Below are 16,509 nucleotides of genomic sequence, written 5' to 3'. Positions count from 1 at the left end.
TTCAGGATACTGTCCGCAACCAGGATTTTTACTTCAGGATATCAGTGGCCCCGGCAAAGCAGCTAAGGCTCACCTCCACATGAGCCGGCTGCTCAACAGCAACCCGCACAAGTAGCGTTTGTGGCATTGAAGACCATGTTCACCATTGAACCTGTGTTCATCCATGCTGACCATGAAAAGCCTTCATATGCACAGGCCAAAGCCCCAGTGGTCACCACTGGGGCCATACTTCCACAGAAGTGTTTCAGTGAGGCAGTGGCTACATCCAGTCCCCTTTCGTTTGTGTAAACCGACCTCAGCAGAAAAACATTTATGGATCAGGAGCTTCTATAAGGCTGCATTCAAGGAGTGCCATCAACAACGTTACCCAGAACCAATCGGCCGAAAGACATTTGGGCACAATTCAGAATATACCTTTGTGATAGGTTGTCAGACGACGAATGCCCCACATGAACGTTACGTAGATTTGCAAATGGAGAGAACCGCAACTTGTAATGTAATTACTCATCTTTATTGCACACTTATTACTGTTGAATATGTGATGTAGCTATGACGTGACACAATCAATAAAAAAGTTGAAAAATAAATAAAATAAGGAGTGCCATCAACGTTAGCAGGGGGCCCACCACTGTGTTAGTGTATATGGACCACAATAATGAGTTGCGCCAGGGGGGCGTCAGGTGTACTCATTCACGCCAAGCACACAGACTGCTTTTCTTTGTGGTCTACGATTCTGTAGTAACATTTGGCTAAACACTGTCTAGAACAGGGCTAATGCCCTTTCTCATTTGTATGATCTAGCACCTAAAAATCCAGAACTGTTAAAGCAGGGATTCAAATGTTTCCTCCTAAGAATCTGTATGGCAACCAAATATTTTCTAAACTGCATTAAGACAATGAGTTGCTGCTCATGCCTGAAGCTTACCACATTCATACCTAGTTCTGTTTGTAGAACTACCTTACTGAAGGTGACTCCTGTATATTGCATATGGGCTCTGCATTGGTTCCACGACGAGACAACGGTCATCAGGGCATGATTGAAGTACTCCTCCCTTAGCGGACAATCAACAGCTCCCTAACTAAAGGCACCTTCGCCTTGACCCTCAAGTCTGGACAAATCCTCTGGCTTCTCAAGAAACTAACACTGAACCCTGTACACCTCAGCAACAACGGCCCCATCTTCCCTTTCTAGGTAAGATCCCTGAGAAAGCAATAGCCACCAACGCCTCCAATATGCTGAAGCCAAAAACCTCCTTTAGTACTACCAATCTGGCTCCATACCCAGAAGCAGCACAGAAACGGCTACCATCAAGTTGATAGTCAATGCCCTTAGAATCCTTGATTGATGACCCTCCTTGCCTCCTGGTTCCCCTTGATCTCTCAGCAGCATTCAACACAGTAGATCGCCAGTCACTCAATGAAAATCTACATCAGCTGGTTCAAATCGTACCTTGCTAATCACGACCAGGTTGTACAAATGGATTCCTACAGATTACCAACTATACCCATCAATTGTCGAGTCCCACAAGGATCCATACTCTCCCAAGTGACCTTCAATCTTACATGAAACCGCGTGGAACCCTCCTCGCTCCACACAACATCCATGACACAAAGCTCTACTTCAACATATCCTCTAGCAAAGACATCCACATGTTCAACAGTGAACACCCAGACATCCAGACCTGACTTTCTACTATGCACCACGAGGGCTTCACAGCTCAGCTGGCCACCTGCACCACGGTCCTTTGGTCCGACATTGACGGACACATCTCCTTCAAACAGCAGATACCAAGGAAAACTAAAGGCTTGGTATCAACTTTCTCTCCTATGGAAAATGAAGCTTCAAATCTGCTTTACAAAACGTAGTCCTCTCCCTCCCCCCTCTCCCACCTCGATGGTGGCAAAGTGTCAGATACCCCCAGCAGTATTCTGGAGTTTGTGCCTACTGACAGTTGAGCACGTCGTGTAGTAGAAGAATTCTTTCTGCCAATATAACTCTCAAGAGTACACAAGGACAGATTGGAGGACTATTGACCAAAAGATGGATAAACGCCTCGGTATACAGCTGACAAACACACAATTAGCATCTCATGAAGCAAGAGAGATAATACTAAAGTAATGAGTCGCTAAACTCAATTGTGTGTAGGAACAGGAGTCTTCTTTAACAATCAATGCAACATAATTCTGCCCGTTTCCATATCAAAAAGGGGCGTAATCCTGTAGACAAAGGACAGGCAATCAGAAGCACCTAACCATGAGTGATCAGGATAGTTTGCAAAACCTGGTTTTAAATGAAAATGAAGAAGGAAAGATGGTCTTACCAAAGGCTGCATGGGAAACAGATGGAACTCCTTGGAGATATGAGGAAATGAATGCAGAATCAGCTATTCCCGACAGCACAAGGATTCCTTAAATAAAGTCCAATGCTTTTATAGGCAGTCTCTAGTCCAAGCACTCAAGGAATGGGTCTTGAAAGCAAAGAACAATAACATACCCAAAGTTCCAATGAAGATGAATCAAACAACACTAATCCGTAAGGCAAAAGGATTCCGTAATCAGTTCCGATATCATAACATTCCAAATGGTTACCATAACAAAAATCGTAGGCAAAGGCATTTCCGTTGAGCTTTTCAGGTCGAGAATACCAAGTATCGAGCAGATGAGGGCAAATGACAGACTCAAACCAGTAGGCAAAACAAGGTCAAAAACGAATATTCAAAAGCAAGAAGTATCCAAGAACAAGAAAGCTGCTCTAAACAAATTCAGAAGCACCGCTCTGTAGACTGGGAGGGACTTATATCCGGAAATCACCTAACATGCGGAATGCGGCGCTGCCGTACACGAGCGAGTGTAAACCAACGTGCCGGCTGCCAGCATTTCCATGGCAACCCGCCAACGCTCCCTGAAAGATCTGACACGCGTTGGGGGTTGGTTTATTGTTCGTTGTATACCATGATGTTCCCCGACACTGGGGCCATGAGATGAACATGATAGGGAAAGACTGACAAAATTGCTATGTGCTTTTAATGCAATTGAAGGGGTTTTTAATGTCTGTGGAGACAACCGAGGTGATTTCCTGACACAATGCCCTTTTGGACGGCTTTTCGGCAACTACTCTGGGAACCCCTCAGTTGTGTCTTGCCTGCAGTAGCAAGACTCAAAGAACTCTTCAAATTCTACCACATCACTGACCCTCAGAACTGCACTGGCTCTCGCTTCAAGCCTGTGTCATCTTCAAATCCTGCTGCATCATCTACAAGGCCATCACCCTGAAGTCCCCAATCTACCTCACTGAGAAACTCTGGAGGTCTACAATCCACCTGAAGTGAGGACATGTGGAGAATTGAAATCTTGTCAGTGCAGAAAGAAAATAACCCACCCCTGGTTCCCAACCCAGATGTTCTAGGTTGAGCACCATGTAGGTTTACTAACCCCACCTCACTGGGAGCAGAGGGGAAACCAGAAAACTGCCACTTAAAACTTATCCCTGGATCAAACCCAGATTAGGTTCATGAGAATACACCATAACATCTGGTTGTTGGTTACAATATTTGTATTTGGGGCTTAAAGCCCCAAGTAGAGGGAGCTAGGAAGACAGTGTGCAGGATAAGTGGGTGAGGTGAATGTGGGCTTCTCATACGTCGAAGCAGTGCAGGCCATCTCAGAGAAACTTGACAGTGTATCCACACAGTGCTGGTGGAAGAATAGGGGCTAGTACAGTGTTTAGCATCTTACAAGGATCACCCTGTCATCACATAAGGGAGTGGAACAGACAGATGACATTGCTGTGTGGCATTCAAAATATGACATTGCGTCTATATCTTTCACTCAAGGTAATACTGGAAACACCTTGAGCTCAGCAGCTGGTGAAGAACACTCCCCCCCCCCCCCCTTTGAAAGACGGTGGACTGAATAAAGAGACAAGGAAGCTTGAATGAAAGAAGAGGAGTCCTATGCAGAGGCAAGCCTCCGACGAGCATACCTCCTGCAGGGGCAGAGCCATGCTAGACCGGGGAGCCAGCAGTGGTGTGGAAGAGCAGAGCAGATCGAGAGGGATGCCAAATGGCCAGCGTCAAGCGCAGCGATACTGCCATGAAGGAGACAGGGACGGAAGAACCATCTCACCTGGTGGCATGGCCACGTTGAAGCCATGGTGGGCCTGGGGCCAGGAAACTAATGTCGAGACCGGAGCGGAGGAACAAATCCTCGGTTTGGAGAACGAGGGCCAACAGAGCAGCCGAGAGGGCACAATCCGAGAAGCAAGCGCTTCTATAGCAGAGACAGTGAAGGGAGGAACGGAGCGGAGGAACAAATCCCCTGTTCGGCATACAAGAGCTAGTGAAACGTCAGGGACGGGCAGAATCCAAGAACCAAATTCTTCTATAACAAAAACAGTGAAGAGAGGAATGAACCAATCAAACCCATGCTATGATGCCATCCCGCTGGAGCACCCCCGACAACCAAGAAGGTATCAGGGTTGCCCAGGGAGCATGGAGGCGAGCGGGATGCACCACGAAGAAGCCGCCTACTGAGGGGGGGTTACAGGAGATAGAGAAACCAGAGTTAGGAATATTGGCAGGTGCCAACAATTGCACCACAAAAACTAACAGCCAAACACCCAGAGGGGTCTAGAGAGAATTGGGGAAACAAGGAACCTAGGACTGATAAAGAGAACAGAACGTGGAGGGCTCAATGAGTCTGGTCAAGACTCTTGATCTAGTGGATGAATGAAAAGGGACAAATAGGTGGACAAGGAGGAAGGGAATACTCTCTCCCCTAAAAGGACAAGAGACATTTGGTTTATACAGAGACTTGCAACTTTTTAAAGAAAGACCTAAGTAGTTTGCTTTGGTTAATGGTCAAGAATATTTCTTTGGTGAATTGTGAACACTGCCCGGGGAGTGACCCCAACTACACTGGTTGGATAAATCCTGAACGGAGAGTCCATGGTTCTGGCTGAGTGTTTTTTTTAAGTGGTGGGGCCAAATATTGAAAAGGTTTTGGGCGGAGGACTAGCTTTTCTTATTTTGACAGTGAACGAGCACCCTTGGTTTTAGTTCATAGGTAGGGAAATTCCTCTTAGCAGTAGGGACAGATACGCATTTTATTTTAATGAAAGCAGTAATCCCATAGAGAGAGAGAGTCTCTCCCACTCCCCCTCCCTCCCTTCCTCAAGCAGGTGGATCTGTCGACAGCACTTCACTTTCTAATTTGCACCGATATTGAAACTGTGGTGCATCACACAGGGCTTGCTACGTTCATGTTGTTATGCGGTTCTCTCTGGTTCAACGCCAACTACACCGATGTCAAGGCAGCTGACATTGGAGCTACTAGGGTGATAGAGTGGTACTCTTGTCCAGCAAATAGGCACATGGGGAAGGGACAGTGATTGGGGCCCTTCCAACTCCTTTGCCCAATCTCTGGTGTAAACCTTGATAGGCCTCCCCAACTGACAGGAACAGATCTCTGACCCCCATCACGCTTGATAGGCTGTGCGCTCATCCCATTCTGGGAGCTATAGGCCCATAAACCTTGTTAAACACTCTTGCTGCGATCAGGTCTTTAACTAAGTCTACTGTTTCCATAACTCCCAGTATGGCCCTCCGCCTGGGTCTCTAAAGCTTAATTCATACACAGATTAACTCCCACGTCGGAAGTAGTTTCAGACAGGGGCTCCAACTTCATGCCCACACATTAGGCTTAGGGCAGAGTTAATGGTAAGAAATTCTAATTACAGTCCACCCAAAGACAAATACATTTCTAGGATAAGCCTCCACATGTGATTGTATACACCAAGTGCCTTTGACACCAGTGACTAACCTGTGCAAAAGAGACGAAAATGCAAACCAAAGGCACTAGCACTGCAATGCGTCTTAAAGCAGCTTTTTATGTTCACATCACAGAAAGATGCACAATAGAGCACAATTTGGTTGAATAGGCGAACAATGCATTGAAATCAGAGTTGTCCAACTCCAAGCCTCTTGGGCCGCAAACACGTCTTATTGTAAATTCAAACAAGCATTTTCTGTGTGGGAATCATGAAGCTGCCCAACGGAACTTGAAAGAGGCAAGGACTGGAAATGCAGTGCTCACGTCAGTGACGGTAGGCCACTTCCTGTGAAGAGAGGAAGAGCAAAGTACAAAGCTTGAAAAGGGTCTCCTGAACACCAACAGCGCCTGTAAGAGATGGGGGAAGGCATAGACGGGTCATAAAACTGGTCTGTGTCACAAGTAGTTATTGGGTTAAGCATGTTTTTGGCCTAGTTTTGTTCAGACAGCCAGAGGACCACAGTGTTTGGTGGGCAGGTCTGGGGAAACGAAACGTAAGAGCTCTTCTTGCAATAAAAGTGAAATCAGCTGATGGGACGGAGGTCAAAAATGGCAAATTTGATGCAACACGACCAGGGCAAGCTTGAAATCTGCAGTACACTGCGGATGAAGGTTCATGCTGAAAAAGCAAAACTGCAGGAGAATGTATCAATAGTCAAGGGGTCTCCATAAGCAGTCGGATATGAGCCTACCAAGCCATTAGAACCTCACATGTATATCAACAGGTCTCATTTGATTTGATATGATACGATACGATAGGTTATGTACAACGTGCTTAATACCCAGATGTTTCTAAGCGCGGACCCGGGTATCGAACCTGCGTTGCTCCGTGTCTTGCATCCAAGGCGAGTACGTTGCCCCTGAGCTCAGAGTGAAGGCTGCAGAGTGTTGCTGCAGTCTGTCGCAGTCCATCGCGGGCCTCATGTGCTCCCCCTTCCTTTGGGAGACTCATGCAGATCAACTACAAAAAGGTACTTTCAACGCCCTTTTTGACGTATCACTTTTGCATTTGGAACTAGTTAAACAGCGTTTCGCTTCTCTTTGGTGTACTCAATCGTGATACTACGCCCAAGCGTTTGTCTTTCACTTTGACTGTTTAGACTCCTCTACCCGGCATGATTTGATCGCTCGGCTGAGGAAGCAAGCCTACTCCACTCTGTTCTATCCTTCGTCTGTCTGTGGGAGTCCACTGTGCCTCTTTCGGGGACTGCGGGTTTTTTACCTTTGACCTGAATAGTGTGCACACTTGGGGCATCCTACAAAGACACTCTGCGTTGGTGTCCAGATAAGTCCTGTGCCAAAAAAACATTAATTATTGGCCCTTTACATCAACATGATGAAATTAAAAATTTATAATCTCTGCAGCTCCTATGCGATCAGTGAACATCATGCCCCGGAATGGGAGGAACCCCATGTGTTGGATCCCGCTGCATCGAGAGTGGTCAGATCTATGTTTAAACCCCTCCCAATTACAAATTGCAGATTTCAGGGCAAAGAAAGTATCATTCCCCAAAGACGGTCAGCTGGCTTCAGGCTCCGGCTTAATTCTTTTGCCAACACTGCCAACAGCGAATAGTAAAGACTCTGGTATCTCTACGCCCAATGCCCACAGGCTACAAGCCTGTTTGCTAGTTAACCGGGATTACACCCTTACAGCAACATCAATAAAAAGTACAATTTTAAATTACTTTCCCGTTGAGGCCAGGGTAAACAGAACTGTTGCTCAGGTGAAGGGTGTTAGTCCGGGAGTTGCTTTGCCCAACAGCCTTCCATATATGCCCTCAGGGCTAAATATTGGCCAGGGTGATTTAAACATTTACCTGGCTGAGGAGGCTAGCGATAATACCAACACTTTGCCCAACTTTGATGCCTCTTTTGAGCTGAATGCAATTTCTGCTTTATTGGATGCGTCAAGAGAAATGGAACTGACTAGGCAAAGTATAATATCACTGCTGCCTGAGGCCAAATTGGCTGATACCAGGGGGCCCGCGCAGAGGGATCAGGTGCTTAGTTCTGCCCCTATTGCTGCCCTAAATTTCGTGTTGAGCTCGTTGGTCAAAGTCTTTGAGGGTCTAGAAACTGAAGTTCTTATTCATTCGGGCTCTGTTGGAAATCTCGCTGGTGGCCTTCAAATCGGTAGTAAACGATTCTTTAAAAGATACTGTAGCAGAACTTAATTTATTGTTTAAAAATCAGGGCCTAAAAATTGACCTATTGGCTGCGCAGTGGGAGGGAGCCAAAATGGAAATCACCACATTGATGGCAAATCTTGCTGAATCTGCTGCTCATGTTCATGGGCATTGCTGCGGACATTCACTTCCACCCTTGGTTGCCCCAGATATTGTGGGCATGGACGACACTCCTTATCTGCGTCCACAATGGAAGAATTTATAAGATTAGCTCAATTGGTGGAGTCTGAATTTGCCGTTTCAGGGCCGCTAGAAGTTCCCAAGACAAGCCCTGATCAAGTTTTGAAATCCCTGTACGATCAACATGAACAAACAAAATGCGGGGAAGAAGTCCAATGGGAAATCAAAAAGGAGAAAAAAAAATAAAAAAAAAATAAAAACGCGACAAAAACTACTGCTATCCAAAAATTACTCAGAGCATGTAGAAGCCCCAAAGAACATTCTAACACTGGCACAAGGCCTAAGAAGTCCAACCACCCAGGGAGTACTAATCGCTTTGTCCGTAAGTTACAAGGGCCTCAGAAGAAAAATGGCGTTAAGAGCAAGAGGAACGGGCAAGGAGGTGAAGTGAGAAAGTCCCCTACAAAAAAAAACTCGCTCTACCTCAAGCGCCTGTACCAGTAATACATCGGAGCCGCTCACTCTAAAAATCACTGTTTGGAGTCAAATGGAGTCTATTAAACCGGCCCTAACGATTGCTCCCATCTTTTTAAAAGCACCTAAAGCTGTGGCAAATAAATCCCTCTTAAAGATGGCCCGATTTTCCTGCAATCGAAAAGTAAGGCGGCACCGTTTAACATAAGTGATTTAAGTCTATCTGGGGCTTGAAAATCAGTACAACAAGCTCCAATCTCCTCCCTAGCTGTCCTGCTGATGCTCCAGATCTTTTCTTGCTCAATCATTTAGGCGGTGTTACGCTCACCTGGTCTCTGCGGTGGCGTTGGGGCACGGTTGCAGCCCTCCCTGAAATTGAATCACCCCCTTCAGGCCTCTCCCTCAATAGAAAAGCTGTGAGCGGTGGTACGTGGTGATACCACCCCTGTGAATTATGGAAGATAAACTCTCTCCGTCCTGCTACTTCTGGCAGGGGCGCGTCAAATGGGATCTAGTTCCTTCACTGATCCCTGATAAGGATTAGTCCAGTCCAGCTGCGACTATGCTTCTCCTTATGATTTGTAAGTCTTTCTTGAGCTCTTGTGATGCTGTTTGTTCTGTTTAATGTCTTTATATGTTGCTCCTATTTATGCCCGCAATAATGTCTCTCTTCCGTTTTCTTGCCTTAGATGGAAATGCGGCTTCAAATGCAGCTGTGAGACGCAAGACGCGGCCGGATGGAAGATGGATGCTAACGCAATGTTCGACAGCAGGTAAGTGATGGTTTAAGGAAAAGTGAAGTATGGTGAAGCGCAACCTTAAAGTGACTGTTTTTTCGATGTCTAACCTTGTCTTCTGTTTTACCTTGCAGGCGCTGCTGTCGACGATGGAGCGTGTCGTGCGGCGGTGCCAAGATGAAGATTTCGGCGTTCCAGAAAGTGTAAAGATGAATACTTGGTTCGCCAAAGAGATGTACAGGTAAGAACAGCTTCCCCCAGTTGGTAAGTATGCTGGCAGGAAGCAGGATGTCCAGGAAGCAGGATCTTCAAAAGGTAAGTCTGACCTCAGGCAACTGCGAGCGTTACGCTGCTTGCAAGTGCAGAATAACGCGAAGCGGCTGTCTTGAGGATCGGGGCAGTTTATATAGGTGAGATTGTGGGCACGCCCATTAGGGCCGGTTTACCAGCCACACCCTGCCACTCCTAGAGAGTGAGCACGTGCAAAGGCAATCCATTAGCAGCCACACCCAAGAATACACTTGGGGCTGCTTAATGGATGGAATGTTCAAGGTTAATGAATCCTGCTTAATGGATGGAATGTTCAAGGTTAATGCATCTGAAGTGCTATGTCCATAATAAAAGCTTTTTGGTGTTAAATGGATGTTCTTGTTTACTTTTGTTCAGGAGCCTGGCGCCAAAGGCGCCAGGATAGTGTCCACCCAGGTCTCCTGTGCATGAGACCTCTGCATGCCTGTGCCCCTGACTTCATGACCATGACAGGCAGGGAGCCATTCAAGATCTCTGGAAACAATCAAAGTACTGCACCAAGAAGTATGTCCCTTCTAGCAAAACCATTTCTACAAACCAAAAAGTCTCCTTTACTCTTGATAAATTGAAGGTGCCACCCCAAGGTTTAATCCTTCACTTGGCACGTGTCTCCTTGAATGCTGGAACTAAACCTCCTTTGAACCGTTCTGTAATCATCGCTGAGATGAAAGCAATCCCCATCTTGAAATATATCACAACGGCGGATATTGAACGGGTGGGCTTCCCGCATTTACCGAATACTGAATTTGCAGAAGTGAAATTGAGATCCAGATTGGGCTTGGAGTCCTTATTAGGGGCCAAGTCTGATTTGACCCAGAGGGGCTTGTTGATAACGCAAGATCCACAAGATCTTCAAGATTTAATCTCTGACTCTTTGTGTACTGCCTCTCTTCAGCCTTGCCTCAGATGAAAGTTGAGGGTCTGTCAGCATCTCCAATGGTTCTCGATGTGTTACCGGAGATAGTCTCTCAGATCCTTCTTAAACTGGGGCTGGCTGAAAAGAACCTCTACCGAAGTTGATTATAAGAACTCTGTCTTGGAACTCGAGAAGGTTCAACTCGTTCTGGAATGAACCTATAAAAAGTTATGTGTTCAGCTCTTTTGATTTAATCTTTTTCCAGGAATCTTGGGTGAGATTGGCCTTCAATATTGATGGGTTCTCCTCATATCATTAGTTAGCCACCCATGTAGGAGTGGGGGGACCAGTGGGAGGATTATGTGTCCTATGTAGAAACTCAATTTTTGATGATTTAGTATTGATTTCTGATGAGTACATGGGTGTGGTGATAGTGAGAGCCAGTTTGAAGAGTAAAACAGGCAAATTGGGATGGCTTTTGGTAAACATCTACTGGAACCCGCCCTACAGCCACTCATGGTGTTTGTCCAGACTTTAGAGGACCTCCTTATCCTGGCAACTACTCGCTGTCCAACTGATATCATCATCATGGGGGATTTAAACTCACATTGCCTTGGAACACTCCCTATGCTCGGTGGGGATAGTCGTAAGGCACGGGATGGTAGTATTGGAGCCAGTTTATGGAGGATATGGATCTAAGGGCGCTCAATGGGAATGTGAGTGGTGACATCCCCCCGGCTCTGACCTGGAGGGGGGATCTCTCTATTCAATTATCGACTATGTCTTTGTCTCCCGGGGGGGGGGTTGTTTGAGAGTTGTACTAACTTTAAGGTCACGGACGGTGGTTTAAGTGATCACGATATTCTGGAGGCTTCTTTTGGATTGGCAATGGTGTCTGAGACCTGCTATTCGGCTCAGAATGAGTTCCCAATACAGCGGGAAACTGAATGGTAAAATTTAGCAAGAGGGGCCAATTTTGTACAATTTGGAGAACTCTTTCTGATGAATAATTGCTCTCTCAGTGTGCACCGGAAACTTTTGTGGATTTGCTCTGGTCTTTTAGTCCCCTGAAAATGGGTTCACATAAGTTTAGGCCGCCTCATAGCCACTATCTGGATTTGCAAATCCTGGAAAAGAAGGAAGAGAGGAGAACTTTGCTGAGACTTGCAAAAAGAAAGCATGATTGTAATGACTTTGTACGAAGGGACCATATTAGAACTATTAACAACTCTTATAGGAACTGGTTAAGATCCCATAGGGCCCTGAGACTACAGAAAGATGGTGAGGAAATGGTGAAGGCAGTTTGTCTCAAAAACTCACGTAATTTTTGGGCACCGATAAACCAGACTAGCAATCAATTGCAAGATGTGATAATTCAAGAACAAGTATGGGTTAATCACTTTGATAAAGTGTATGGCAGTTCTAAAGGTATAGAACCTAGTTGTCGGGCCGTTACACCTTGGGATTTGAATTGTTCCATCAAGGAGATAGAGAATCAAATTATTAAATCCTCTTCTTCTCGTGCTGCAGGACCGAATGGTCTTACCAATACCATATTAAAGCCTAACTCTTCAGTCTGGTCGAGATTGTTGAAGGGTCTCTTTGATAAAATAGGAGAGACCAGAAGCATCCCAGAGTCTTGGAAAAGCTTGATCATTGTACCCATTCATAAGCACGGTGATCGTCTAGCAGCATCTAATTACCGACCAATTTCTTTATTAGATACGGACAGCAAAATATTTGCTGGTCTAGTCCTAAGGGATCTTGAAGTCTGGGCCAAAGAAAATAGGATCATTGCGAAATTCCAAACAGGATTCAGAAAGGGTCTTTACATCTCCCTAAACGGCCTAGTTTTGACTGCATCACCGCAGGTTATTTCGTGAAGGATGGGAAGACCCCGGTTGGAGCCTGGGTGGATTCAACCCAGGTATTTGACACCATCACAGAGATCGGCTCTGTGGAAAGTTGAAAATGTAGGGCTTGCCAGACAATTTGTTGGCAATCCTGATTGAATTACATCACAATTCGACTCTCCGAGTCAGACTATCTAAATCTGGGGACTTATCTAAAAAAATAAAATCAAGATAAGCAGAGGTATTCTTCAAGGTTGCTTAGTCGCCCCTTTTCTTTTCAACTTGTCCCCAGTTGACCTCTTTGATTGGCTGGGAAGCTTACTGTTGGCTAGTCCTAAACTAGGAAAGACAAAGATATCATGGCTAGCCTATGCAGATGACATCGCCATCCTAGATTATATGCATTTAGGCCTTCAGCGTCTCTTAAATGCTCTGGCAGACTATGCTAAAGTAAAATCAACTAACAATAAATCCTCTAGAATCGAGCATAGTAATCTTTAAAAGACCTCAGAAAAAGATGAAGCCCTTTATTTGGCAGTTGGGTAACCAAATTTGTACAGACTTCAAAGGAGATTTTGTACTTTGGTTCCAGGATCAGAGCGTTCCCTACTAAAAGCTCTTCCTTTCATAATCTGGATCTCAAGACTGTGAATCTGGGGTCTCAGATGGTTAAAATGTATAATACATTTTGTAAGTTCTCCATCTCTCCCCTTATACAACACTACGTAGGACACGTAGTCCCTTTCTTATTGTATGGCATGGAATGTAGTGCCCAGAGTTTTGCGATCGACTGGCAAAAATTGGAATTTAAATTGTGGAAGTGAACACTTAATCTCCCGAATTCTGTTTCCATGGTTGCCATTCGTTACAGACTGGGCCTGACATCCCTCCTGGCCAGGATGGAATGGAGGTGGACTTCTACATTTAGATTGATCCAAGTCCCTCCCTCCCTCCCTATCCCTCTTTGAGGATATCGCAGCTCAGCTCCTGAAGGGAGATAATTGTTTTTTGAATGCATGGAAGGATAGATCCATGGAGATTTTATTAAAAATTGATTCTGATGTAGATACTCTTTAGATTTTAACAGGTTATTCACCAGAGTATCAAAAAAAAGGGACTGGGTCCGAACTATTGATCAAATGAGACTACTAAAACTCTCCTCTTCCCTCTCAATCTTTGATAAACCGAGATCTTTTTTGGCTACCTATCTAAGGAAATCCCCAGACCCTAGCGTGAGAACTGACTTCCTCAGATTTAGGCTGAATATTTTGACAACACTCGAAATCTAGCATGTGAGAGATAGGGGAAACCTATTCCTCAGACATCTGCCAGGATTGCGAATTGGGACTCAAGCACTCAACTCGACATGTGTTGATTGATTGTCCAGGCACTTGGGACCTTAGGGCCCTTAGATGGAGTAGATTTGTCCATAATATCGACTTTTTGGAATCTTCCATGTTTTGAGAAAGACTTGTCTCAGGCAATGAGGTGCTTCTCACCACAGAAGTGGTGAACATCCCGAGGGACCTTAAACTTACAGTGAAGTCTGCAAACGCAGTAAATAACTTCAAGCTTGATGACTGTGGTTAGACGTGTTGAGAGATGCATAGTTCCTGCTCTCTCTTGGTTTCCTCTTTTTTTTTCTTGTCTTTTTCTGTTGTAGTGGCTTATGAACTGTTTAGTAGGTTAGATTTGAATGTTGTATAAGTTTAATTTTCTCTTCAAATTTTTGTAATGTATTGTCATTGTAATTTTAAGGAAATTGTTGAATGATTTATGTGTAAAAAGTCAAAATTGTATTTGGCTAGTGCACGTTAACTTAAAAAAATATATATATCCTCCCGAGATACTACTACAGTTCTATTTTTAACCTTTGCTTTCTCGGGATTGTAGTTTGGGATTTATAAACAGAGTGCAGGGTTTTAGAACCTGGGATCTCCACGATTCCCCACAATTGGCTACACAGCCAAAGGCTGATTTGATTTGTAGTCCAAAACCACTGACGAGACAAAGGTTGCAGACTTCGAACATAATGGATAAATTACCACAAGTGCCGATCACACCGATATGGAGATGTTTCGATTAAATGCAGAAAATAATATTTCAGCCACTCCTCTACCTACTGGGAGACGCTGAAAAAGATGGGAAAATGGAGCAATGAGGGCAGTGTTGTAAAGACGGTCCTTGACTGCACAATTACACTAAATTAAATTTAGTTACCCAAGTATTACTGAATGCAGGCTCTGCCAACACTGGTCATTACCTCTGGCTAGAGAGATTTACAGCTATCTTCCAGTGTCCTTACAGCAGCATCTAGAGGATTCCTGGTATCAATTGGCCACTCCATTATTCAGAAAGAATGCATCATGGTGAAAGTTCTGTTATAGTGCCTGCCATTTTGCAGAACAGCTTAAGTGTGTAATATGGGAACAGAATGAACAATGTTGATTTTAAGAGCTTCTTTTGTTTTCAGGTTTCTTTTTAGAGTCCTCTTTTTTGAACTTTTGTGGTGCGCTACATTTCCTTTGGCTATTACTGCCTATTTTGCTACTCAATATATATTGATGTTTTGTTTGTTGGCAGAAATTTTATTAAAGAACTTCCATTGTTGATTTAGCTAAATAATACAATTGGGGATCTCAATCCCTTATCGCTGTTTCACGGTTCAGAGCAAGTTTGTTTAGCCCATTATATTAACTAAACCAGTATCCTCATAGGCACCATCTTGAAATTAAGGGGCACACCTGGCACATTTATATTTGCCATATGTCTCCTTGTGTGTAAACACTTCAAGGTGCAATATGCAATGTAACCATATATCCCCATGAATCAATCTCTTAATTTACATATCAGAATCTTTCTACTTAGAGACAAGTATTTTTGTAAGACAGTGTCATTGTTTCTATTAAGTTTTACAAAGTAGAAAGGGGATAGGGAGGGAATCGTTTTGGGTAGATCAACTTGTGACATTTCATTGGACTGGACAGACTTTTCTGTAGGACAACTAATGGGCACGGTCACAAAAGCGACAGGGATCAACAGACCAGATAGACCAATGATAGGGTTTAGCCAAAGTTTTATTCGGGATCTGGCATACGGATATGCCAAAGAAATCTTCAAAGGGGTGAATGAAAACAAACACTCTTAATCTTCAAGGATGCACCCCCCTTTTGCAGGTGCCAATGACTCTTCCCCGTTTTGGTTTTTTGTTGCAGGCTGAAAGGGGTTCCTGGACCCTTTTGTATGGAATTTTGCTGCAGGCTTAAGGTGTTCTCGAGCCCTTGCGCTCAGATATTTTCAGTCTGTATGTTTTGGGTCTCTTCTGGGATTTGGAGGGAGAGGAGTAGCTTCATTTTACAAAGGAGTTTGAGCCAGCAGCGTTAACTCCCGCCTGAGGTTACTGGTGAGGTCAAGAAGATCCACATTTCCTCCCAGTTGTAATAATTGGGTTTCCCCCACCCTTGCCACCTCTTTATGCTTGTCATACGGTCCCTCCTTGCCAGTAGTTCATGGCCTCATTCATGCTCACACCTCTCCTGATGCTAGCTTTCTCTTCTCTATTCCTGATTCTGCCAAATCCTTCTTACTCTATCCTTCTCACTTTCTCACATCTTCTGACCTGCTCCAAACTTCTTCAGACTCTTTCAGCACCTCCTCCCAAGATTTCCCAAACTCTTTATCAGTGATTTCTATGACCTCCTTTGGATGTTCTCAAAACGATTCTCACTCTCATCAACTTGCTCCTTCAAGCATTCCTCAACATCCTCCCTCAGATGTTAACCAACCTCCTCTCCAGTCTTATGAACCCCCTTGTTAGTCTCCGCCCTCCAACTTACTGTCACCAACCACCTCCTCCTGGTCTTTGCACCCCTCTTCCGTACTCTCACTAAGCAACTCCTTCCGATGTTCACCTGCCTCCACCGCAAGGTCATCAAACGCCTCCTTCAAATATTCACCAACCTCAGTGCCTGCACTAATCCCCTTCCAGAACCACCCCTGACACCATCTCCTGGTATTTACGAACCTACCCACTTCCTGATGTTTCCTAACTTTTTCCTCTGTCTTGGAAATGATTGGCGAGCTTAAGGAGCCGGTTGGATTACAGTCTCCGCCTCCTGTCTGTAGACTTCTCCACTCCTGCC

At 44.8% G+C, this 16,509-nt stretch overlaps 1 protein-coding gene across 3 annotated transcripts in view; it reads right to left on the bottom strand.

Moving 5' to 3' along the window:
• The window catches only part of LOC138580854 (very long chain fatty acid elongase 4-like), a 298,176-nt gene that overhangs the window by 169,120 nt on the left and 112,547 nt on the right, over positions 1 to 16,509 (bottom strand). The window lies entirely within an intron of this gene.

The sequence above is a fragment of the Ambystoma mexicanum genome, chromosome 3p (assembly GCF_040938575.1).
Source record: "Ambystoma mexicanum isolate Mex_15411 chromosome 3p, UKY_AmexF1_1, whole genome shotgun sequence".
NCBI classification, from domain to species: domain Eukaryota; kingdom Metazoa; phylum Chordata; class Amphibia; order Caudata; family Ambystomatidae; genus Ambystoma; species Ambystoma mexicanum.
Note: the sequence above shows the minus strand (reverse complement) of the source record. Positions and strands in the feature narration are given on the sequence as shown.